Source organism: Lepidochelys kempii, chromosome 4 (genome assembly GCF_965140285.1).
Source record: "Lepidochelys kempii isolate rLepKem1 chromosome 4, rLepKem1.hap1, whole genome shotgun sequence".
NCBI classification, from domain to species: domain Eukaryota; kingdom Metazoa; phylum Chordata; order Testudines; family Cheloniidae; genus Lepidochelys; species Lepidochelys kempii.
The window spans coordinates 89355158-89365269 of record NC_136383.1 but is presented as its reverse complement, the minus strand read 5'-3'; the positions used below and the strand labels follow the sequence as shown (position 1 = coordinate 89365269).

Genomic DNA, 10112 nt, shown 5'->3' with positions numbered 1-10112 from the left:
TAGTACTAAGGCGGTTGGTCAGAGATGGTCGTTCAGTGTGATCCTGTGGCACAGCAGCCAAGGATACTTCCTAAGAACTACTGGGCCTGGCTTCAATACCGTGGTCTGACAGAAACCCAGCAGGTATAAGAAGTGACAATGTCAACATAGAGGGGAGCAGCAACAGAGCTCTCTGTGCACATTCCTCCTTGGACTTGAGTGTGGCTTGTGGGATCTACTGAGTATTAAAATATTATGGGTAGAATTCACCACGTACCAGATGTTCCATGCTACTTAAATCCCAGTGTGTTATAGTATGTGGATGCTGCTGGGGAACAGCCTTCCAGGGGGCATCTGTCTCCCCTCTGTGCTAGCCCTGCATAGACTGCCATTGAAGATGTCTTTGAAGAGGGCTCCACAAGAAACCTTAGGATCGGATATTGTGCATATCCAGTGCATTGGGGCTACATAGCTGCTGCTGGCCTATGTTGGATTTCACCCTCCCACATCTGGAGTACTTCACCCACGTACTACCAGATTACTCAGGCTCTAAATGGAGTAAGTGAATTTCACTCTTTGCATCTTGAATATACAAATTTTCCAAGCCCCAGTAATAGCGAAATTTAGTAGGGTGATAAATATTTCTGAAAGTTCATCCTTCTTACCAGAGAATGATTTCTGGTATTAATCCTTAAAAATAAGACAGAGGCCAAATAAAATAGAAACCAAAATGTAAATCCTGTAGTAATCCTACAGAGATATTAAAAAAATTTTGTAGACAAAAAACCACCTCATAGATTTCTACTATCCCTTGGGTAACTATACCAGAGAAAAAGAAAAGGAGTACTTGTGGCACCATTAGTGCATCCGATGAAGTGAACTGTAGCTCACGAAAGCTTACGCTCAAATAAATTTGTTAGTCTCTAAGGTGCCACAAGTCCTCCTTTTCTTTTGCGGATACAGACTAACAGGGCTGCTACTCTGAAACCTGTCATTATACCAGACAGGGCACATATATATGACACTACATTCTTGTATGGGGCAAAAAGCTTCTGAAGAAAACAACACAGACTGCTCATCATTTTTTAGCATAGGTCATTGCTTTGCAAATATTTTATTATTTACTTTATATATCTAAGGAGATCTCAGCCAACACACGAGATTTAGTTCACTCCTGTTTTCTGTAAAAGGGTTAATTTATATGGATAATACTGTCCTAGCCCTTAAGGAAAGCTTTTAGATTATGTTTGTACTTGAATCAAAGCTAAGTATAATGCTCACAAAACAGCAGAATTTAAACAGGCTCATCCTAGACTAAAATTACTACATTTTACAAGTTACCTGTGATGTTTTGGGAGGCGTTTTAAATCATATGACCTGCTGCCTATAAAATTATATCATAAAGTGTGTATCCTACATCTTAGGCCCTCACTGAGCAACGTACATAAGCAAGTGCCTAACTTTAAGCACACGAATGGTCTCTGAACCATGGCCTTACAATCTAGAAACATGCAGCACCTGAGTTATGAAATACGGTAGTTTGCTCCAGGAAATATGGGCTATGGGGATTGAGTGTGTTATTAGTGCTGGGCGCTTTGCCCGTTATCAACCATATATGTATTATCACGGGGCTAGGGGCCCCAGCCATGCTCCAGGACCCCATTGTCCTAGGCTCTGTACAGACGCATTTCCTGTATTTTGCACATTTTTGTAAACCGGTGTGGAAGAATTTTTGATTCATTTGATCGGATACTTTGGGCTAGCACTGCTGTAGCTACACTGCCAGTGTACATTTTTAGTGTAGAAGTGCTGCAGCAGTGTCCAAAATGACCAGCACTAGTCCAGTTCATCCCAGTTCCAAATCAATCGGTATAGTTTCACTAGTGTAAAAATTCCAGTCCAGGGTTTGTCTACAATCTGGGGGAGTCCATGGTCCCTAAGCAGACAGTTCCTACTTGAACTCTGAGATGAACAGATTGCTAAACTGTGACCCAGGAGGTTTCAAAATGGAGATTTGTATACACTCCAGAAGCTTGAAACGGATTTTTTTCTTCTTCTTCTTTTTGGATGCCATCAAGCCAGGGATGTTTAGGAATGTGCTAATAATTCACAGAAGAGATTAGCCAGGTTTACCTCCAATGACTAATGAAACTCTCATACTCCAGCCCTTCCTGCTGTTTAATAACGTTTTCAAAAGAGCCCTTTATGAAGATGAATAGTATTGTAATGCTGCAGCTGAGGAACTGGCATTCTGTCAAAGAAAACACAGGACAGTTTACTATGCATGGCACTGTATTTTCCTTTACACTTCACAATAGCTTATTATTAAATGAAAATGAATTTCTAGTCCCCATTAGGGACTGGATATTATTAACAAACAGTTCAGTAATGTTTTGCGACTTAATTTTTTGTCAGTAGTCAGATTACATGACCGCAGCCACGTATACATGCTGCTCTGGATATGGTTGTGTCAGAATTTATTTGATAAATCCTGAATTTCAGGGGTTTATAATAGAATCATAAAAACTGATTTGGTTGGAAATAAATTTCACTCTTGATCCCTTTTCTCCCATATCAGTTTCCTCAAGGATTTCTAGTGTGCAGACATATTGCATAAGGATGGCAACTGGACTGATTTCATGGTCTTAAAGTAGAGATAGGCACAAACTAAAACACTCAGATGCCGATCTGAACTTCTCCAAAGTTGGTGTGGTGATCAGATCCAGGGTTATATAACAAGCCACAACCTCTGAAATTCCTTGAATGACTTATTGGTCTTCTCTGGTAAATGCTTGTTTAGATAGGAGCAAATATGGCTATTTCACACTGCTCTAATATCAAACCTCAACCCTTGCTTGCAAGAGTTTGGTGACTGTAGAATGGGGTTGTTCACACAGCTGGGGAATCACCAAATCTCCCCAGCTCCACAGATGGCTCTAGCTTTGCGCTATGTAAGCAGCCCTACAAGAGAACCCTAAACTCTTGGGACCTCTATTATGTCAGCAACTCCTTTCGGCTCACAACTACTCCCTCCTATTCTTGCTGTGATCCCTCCCACATGGAAAGCTGAACTTGGAGGCTTAACCATCTACTACCCCTCATAGATAAGCAACTCAATGCACACCCCCTGGCAGCTGCTGCTACCTAGCTCCCCGATGAAAAGCACCTTGAAACCCTGCCTAGTTGCCAATCTCTCCACACAAAAAACAGAGTCTCAAAGCCAAGCTAGAGTTCTGAATGTGCTATAGGCTGAGACTTTTTTTGCATCTACATATAACGTGCTTTCAGAAGCTGCAGCAAGAAAAACTTGCTAAGTCATGCTCGGGTTAGCTTGCTCTGTGTTTGTGGAATTGTTTAGCTAGTCTTCCTAAGGGCTTGTCTACATGGAGACACTCAGGAAAGTTATCATCTCTACACGATGGGGACTACAATGGCATAGCTACAGTAGGCACCGTTGTAGCCATGCCAGCAAAACTCCGTAGCATGGAGGAAGTCTACAGCGACAAAAGGTATTTTCCCATCGCTGTAGGAACACCACCTCTTTGGGTGAGGTCAGCTGGGTCAAAGGAAGCAGTCTTCCATCAACCTAGCTGCATCTACACCAGGGGTTAGGTCAGCATAGCTATGACACTCAGGATTTTTTTTCTTTTTTCTTTTTTGCACCCGTGAGCACTGTAGCTCTGTCTACATATGTAGACCAGTCTTCAAAGTGTGAGGGGAATTAAAGTTACAGTGAACTAAGGTCACTTCATTTCTGAATGCGTGCATCTACCTAGGGGTTTAACATGCTTTAACTTTACACCTTTAGTTATTTCATCTTAACTTTTCTGAACATTCTTATGTAGACACACCCTAAGTATCCCTGTGTAGATGTGCCCTAACTCCAACTTTGTTCTGCAGCTGGCAATCCCAAGAGCCAGGGTATTACCTGGAGAGCTCTCCCTCAGTGTACCCTGGCCGAAGCATTGGTTAGGGCAATGCAGGCTGCATTAAAAAACAAAACAAAAACAGTGCCATACTGGAATTTACATCCCAACAGGCTGCTTCACCACACACCTTCTGTCCTTCTTTTCTATCAGATTTGGTAAGTCATACTCATGACAGACTGGTGGATTTATTAGCCACTTGGGATGAGGCTAATGTGCAGGCCTTGATCCCGATCAGAGAGGACTGTTCAATTCAGGTTGAGCTGAGCTCTGTTGTCCAAAAATCTGTGAATCTACAAGTGGGTACTGGACAAATTAACTGATTCTGGAATAATGTGAAGTGCCAAGCAGTGCTAGGAGAAGATAAGTCACTAAAAGCTTAGTACAATGGAGTCTGTGGCAATAAATATGGCTTTATATGTTTGTACTACATGGGTTACTGAAGTCTCCCTGAGGGCAGCTCTGCTTCCACCAACTGGCCTTCCATGCTTCAACCTCAATACCTGCCCCTTCTCCCAGCAAACAACTCCCAAAACGTAGATAAGAAGGGTCCTTATGGCTGGTTAGAGGGGAAGGGAGAACTTGACTGGGAAACAGTTGCTAGGTGGGAATTCACACTTCCAAGCAAACTTGCAGGGGCTGGTTTGAGACAGTGTTAAAACCATCCAGCAAGCTGAAACATTCAGCATCATGCTTGACTTGTGTCATAACACCCTAGATTTTAAATGAAATAACCAGAGTGAATTCCCAATCATAAATACTGTATACTGAATTATGTCCTTTAATGAAAACAAAAGTATTGCTTTCCTTTCTTCCATCTAGAGTTTGCAACCCCTCAAAACCTACTGTCATCACAGTCACCATCTGCCCAGCTGGTAAGGAATGATTGGGAGCCCTATCAGGGTTGTTTCTTGTTTGTCCAGAGCAAGGTGGGGTCAGCAATACTACTTAGTGCTTACTGGTACATTGCACTTTTCAACCATACATCTCCAAGAACTTTAGAAACAGTAAGCAAGCAGCAAAATCTCCATTTTACAGGGAAGGAAACTGGGGCATATAGAGGTTAAGACCCACGTTATCAAAAGCATGTCCACTAATTCTGGGTGCCCCAAATTGTTGTGTGCCCATCTCCACTCACCTGAGACTTGACTTTTTCAGAGTGGCTGAGCCCCATGCAGTTCCCATTGATTTACTCATACGTTATGGGTTTCAGCCTCTCTGAAAATTTGGCCATCAGAATTTCAAGTTGAGCACACAAACTGAAGTAAATTTTTGAGAAACTGGATCCAAGTGACTTTTTCAAGTTCATACTTGAGTCAGAAATAGAATTTGTGGTGAATACTGGCCGCCTTGAAGTCAATGGGGGAAATGTGTCATTGACTTCAGTGGAATCAGTATTTCATCCCAGGTCTACTACCCAGTGCCCTATCCTCTAGGCCGTGCTGCAAATAGTGATAATTGTGGAGACCAATGTCAAAAAGTGTAAGATTCTTTCATCTCCTACAACTAGGAGCTGAGCAGGTTCTCTTTCAGTCAGAAAGGTTTATAATATTAAGTATAGCCCACTGAACTTTAGTAGAAAGATTAAGCTTTTTTCCCTGGCCTACATTTAGCAATACACAATAGGCCATATTCTCAAGTGATGCAAACTGACTTTGCTCCATTGGCTTCAATGGAGCTATGCCAATTTATACAAGCAGAAGACCTGCCTCATTACTAATAATAAGGTGATTATATGTATTGGTCCTAATCACATTCACCAGTTTTTAGTGGAGCAGCTAAGTTTTCTAACTAAGAGCACTTTGTGTTTATTCCCCCCCCCCCCCCTTGGAGATCACTGCTCTCAACTTTAGACCTTCATAATCCTTGACAGAAGCTTTAACCACAAGTTTGCTTCTGTGCCGCAAAACATGCAAGTGACCAACAATTTCAGCTTCATCTCTAGAGCTTACATCGTGGGCTTTTTGCCCACACTTAAAAAACTGATTCTGACATTAGGATTAAATCAGCTCCAGGGACTTCAGTAGCTGGCAAATCTTCAGTGCTTTCCCAGTCCACCAATTCATATCGGATCACAAACACATGACTTTATGCACTGTATGCTACTTGTTTGTTTAATGTGTCTTCCGGACTCTTCCCTCGTTGAGCAAAAGACAAGCTAATATAATTAATGCTGAGAAGTCTATTTGGGCCTGTTGATGTTACACCAAAAAAAAAAAAAGTTGTTCTTTTTAAATCTTAAAGAGACTTCAACATAGTGGTTGCAATCTAGGTTCAGGAATAATGTTCAACTGGTACTTCCTGTTTTTGAGTCACTGACAACTCAGAAGCAAATGGTCTTGAATGATTATGGATTACAGTCTTATCCTATTTTGTGCTGTATTAGTTATTAGCTGGTGTCTGTTACAGGCCAACAAATTATACTAAAGAACAAGATGACCCAGCTCCTCAAGCACTTATCTATAATGTGTAGGGTGGAAAAAGCAGCATGACCACGGGAGACTTCAATCCAAGTGAGATCTGCTGGAAGTTTCATGCTGCCAGTACTAAAAAGTCCCTAGAATTTCTGAAAATTATATATGACAAATTCCTAACTCAATCTTGTATTCAATACAGGGGACTTAGACCTCATCTTGACAGATGAAAAGGAAGTTGTCACAGAACTAAAAACTAGTGGTAGCATAGGTACAATCAATCATGACTTGATCACATTTGTTACATGCAAACAGAGTGAAGTCCAAACTGTAATATATTTACACTTGATGCTTTAAAAAGGCCGATTTCAAAAAACTGAAACCAAATTATGAGCTAAGTCAGTTGCAAGACACTAGATGTCCCAAATGCCACAATCCTTATCCTCTTCCGCCCCACTGTTGTATGTGGGGTAGACAGGCAGCTAAGCCATTCTCACAAGAAATGGCTTAGGAGCTTAAGGCATTCAACTCCATGAGAGGGGTTCCCAGAGGGGGCTCATCTAAGTCCCTTTGTGGATCCAGGCCTAAATACACACATGGGGAAGAAAGTTTTGATAACTGAGGGCCAGGTCTGTCTCTAAGGGGGTACAGGGCCTGGGACACATCAGCGTAGGCACAGGAACTAAGGGTGCAGGGGCATTGTAAGAGTTTGGCCGAGGCTCATCACTCTCCGGGGCGGCGGGGAACCAGACTGCCTCGCTAATTCTGTTAGGTGTGTTGGGGGAATTAGCCTGGCTGCGGGGCCAACAGTTAGTAGCTCAGGCCCCCAGGTTGGGGCTGAGCAAAACAGTTCACTATGAGCACAGCCCAGGCCCTGGGTCAGGGCAGGGCAACAAACAGTCAGTGGCTCAGGCCCTCAGGGAGGGGCTGAGCAAAGAGTTCAATAGCAAAACCAGGCTCTTGGCTCCAAGTGGCCTGGGAGACGGGGAGACTGCCACCCGCGAGATGGGTGGCAGGGGGGGACACAGGCCCACCCACTCCACTGTGTCCCAGCCCGGGGCCCTAGCAGCAGCAGACGACCCGCTGCTGTGTCAGTGGGGTTCCTGGCCCCAACACACTGACATTGGCTCTGGCAGTGTTGCCGCCTTACTAGGGTCGGCTGCTCCCAACGTCCCCCTCTAGAGGTACCTGGAGGACATCCTCCAAGGGGGTGACACACCATGGGCTCCTCGGGGTAACTGGCATATGGGTGGCTTGGCAGCTCCTCGGGGTAACTGGCGAGTGGCAAGTTTGGCTGCGTCTCTGGGCTCAGGCTAGCATCAGGCATTGGCTGGTCTGGCCAGTCCTCAGGTCGGCCGCCACTTGCTGTGGTCTCCCAGCTGGAAGCTCCGCCACAGGCATCTGGCCTTTTCGGTGGCTGTTTTTTAACTGAGCTCTGGGATCGAGCTTTTATACTTCCTGTCCTGTGCCTTGACCTCTAAGGGGCAGGCGCAGGATTCGCTGGCTCCGCCTACTTTGGTGTCCAGAGAGGCTCATCACTCTCCGGGGCAGCAGGGAACCAGATCGCCTCGCTACAGGCATGCTGCAGCACCCCTGGGATCTGCAATGAAAATGTTCTTAAAAATAAACAACATGTGCCGGGTCATCAGCCGAGACTGCTATAACATGGAAATATATGGCAGAATGCAGGTAAAACAGAGCAAGAGACATACAATTCTCCCCCCAAGGAGTTCAGTCACAAATTTAATTAACACATTACGTTTTTAATGAGTGCCATCAGCATGGAAGCATGTCCTCTGGAATGGTGGCCGAAGCATAAAGGGGCATACGAATGTTTAGCATATTGGCACATAAATACCTTGCAATGCCAGCTACAAAAGTGCCAACCAACTGCCAGTTCTCACTTTCTGGTGCCATTGTAAATAAGAAGAGATCAGCATTATCTCCTGTAAATGTAAACAAATTTGTTTGTCTTAGCGATTGGCTGAACAAGAAGTAGGATTGAGTGGATTTGTAGGCGCTGAAGTTTTACATTGCACTCAAAAACAAAACAGTTATGTAACCAAAAGGGGGAAAAAAAACAACAACTCTGCATTTGTAAATTGCACTTTCACAACAAAGATTTCACTACAGTACTTGTATGAGGTGAACTGAAAAATACTATTTCTTTTACCATTTTTACAGTGCAAATATTTGTAATAAAAATATACACCAATTACAACATATATGAAAATGTAGAAAAACATCCAAAATATTTAATAAATTTCAATTGGTGTTTTATTGTTTAATGATGCAGTTTTAACTGCAATTAATTGAGAGTAATTTTTTGAGTTAATTTTACAAGTTAACTGTGATTAAATCGACAGCCCTAGTGCATAGAAACTCCAACAAAACCCCAAACAGCCCTGTCCCATCTTGTGGTGCAATCCAGACCAGCGAGGGGTTGTGATTAAGGCACCCAGGATTACAGGTCAGTCAAAGTTCTAGTGGTGTGGCTCACCGCCTGGACACTGACAATCAGTAGATAAGCACACACTGAGAGTCTGTATGATAAGCAGCCCTGAACCAGCAATTCTGATTCCAGCAGGCTGCTTGTTATGCCCCAGCCACACTCTGGTATACATCAGCTCTGGTTGCACCTGGCAAGAGGACCCCAACACTACCCAGTCCCAGATTTTCCCAAAAGCATGCACTCTGCAATGGCCAGCCCTTTCCTGGAGAATTCAGAGGAATAATGTTTGTTTGGTCCCCTAAAGAGACAGCATACACAGCTTATCAGTTTAACTGGTGTTAGCAATCACTTCAAATTGAACATAGCACTGTGCATGTTTATATTGAAAGTAAAAATTTATTAACAAAAGGAGATAGGATTTTAAGTGAGTTCAAGTATAAAGGAAATGTTAGTATTCGCTAACAGCAAAAAAATACTTTCAGTGGCTAAAACTTAAGACAACGACAAGCTACAGTCTTTGTTCAAGGTAGTTTCCTTACCAATCTACCTTCCAGCAAGATGGCTGACCACATCTCTAGTTAGGATGTTCTACAGAGTCCAAAGTGCTCAGTTCCTTTGGTTTCTTATGTGAAAGATCCCTTGGGGTTCTTTGCCCCTCTTTGTTATAGTCTAGTGAACCTCTGAAATTGATTCTTCCGAAGGTTACCTCCTCCCTTCCCCCCCAAAGAAAAGTTCATTCAAGTTGTGAGGAAGGAGACATGGAGTCTGCTGATGAAGGAAATTCCATGCTGGTTTCTTCCCCCACTGGTGTCTCCTAAAATGCAGATAAATGGCCACTTGCCATGTGATGGCTAACTAACTGTGATGACACCTGGCTGGAGGTTTTGGCCTGATCTTTGTCTAGAAGAAACCTATTTACCCACTTCCCAGACTTGTCTGATAAACACCTTCTAATTCCACATTTTTAATATTTGTATGGTCTCTTGGGCATTTACCATATATACACCAGGCAAGAAATGATCAGTGTTATTACTTTTCCAATGATACCTTACATGCCTTGTATCAGATACAGATGGGCATTAATGAACTGGTGCAAACTGAACTGGTCAGGCCAGCTGAAATTCACTACCAGATACCATGAACCCCTTGCCCTCTTGCATTGGGATGTTGTTAAGGTCACAACCCCGCACCCCAAAAAGCAACAAATGGAAGCACCATTCTACCCCTGGGGAGATGGTGAGAGAACAAATGATGTGTGACGGAGGTTAGTTACTTTGCTTAATGCGTTACCGGAAGGTGCTCAGATGCTATGGTGAGACGTGTGGTATAAGAACCTATATA

The 10112-nt window shown here is 43.3% G+C and overlaps 1 long non-coding RNA gene across 1 annotated transcript in view; it reads right to left on the bottom strand.

Annotated features, from left to right (window-relative positions):
* Positions 1-905: 905 nt before the first annotated feature.
* Positions 906-10112, bottom strand: part of LOC144930505 (uncharacterized) — a 43511-nt gene continuing 34304 nt past the window's right edge. The window contains exons 3-4 of the long non-coding RNA XR_013635722.1: positions 8178-8265; positions 906-2230 (exon numbers count right to left, since the gene is read on the bottom strand). This is a non-coding gene — a long non-coding RNA (uncharacterized LOC144930505). The remainder of the gene's footprint in view (positions 2231-8177; positions 8266-10112) is intronic.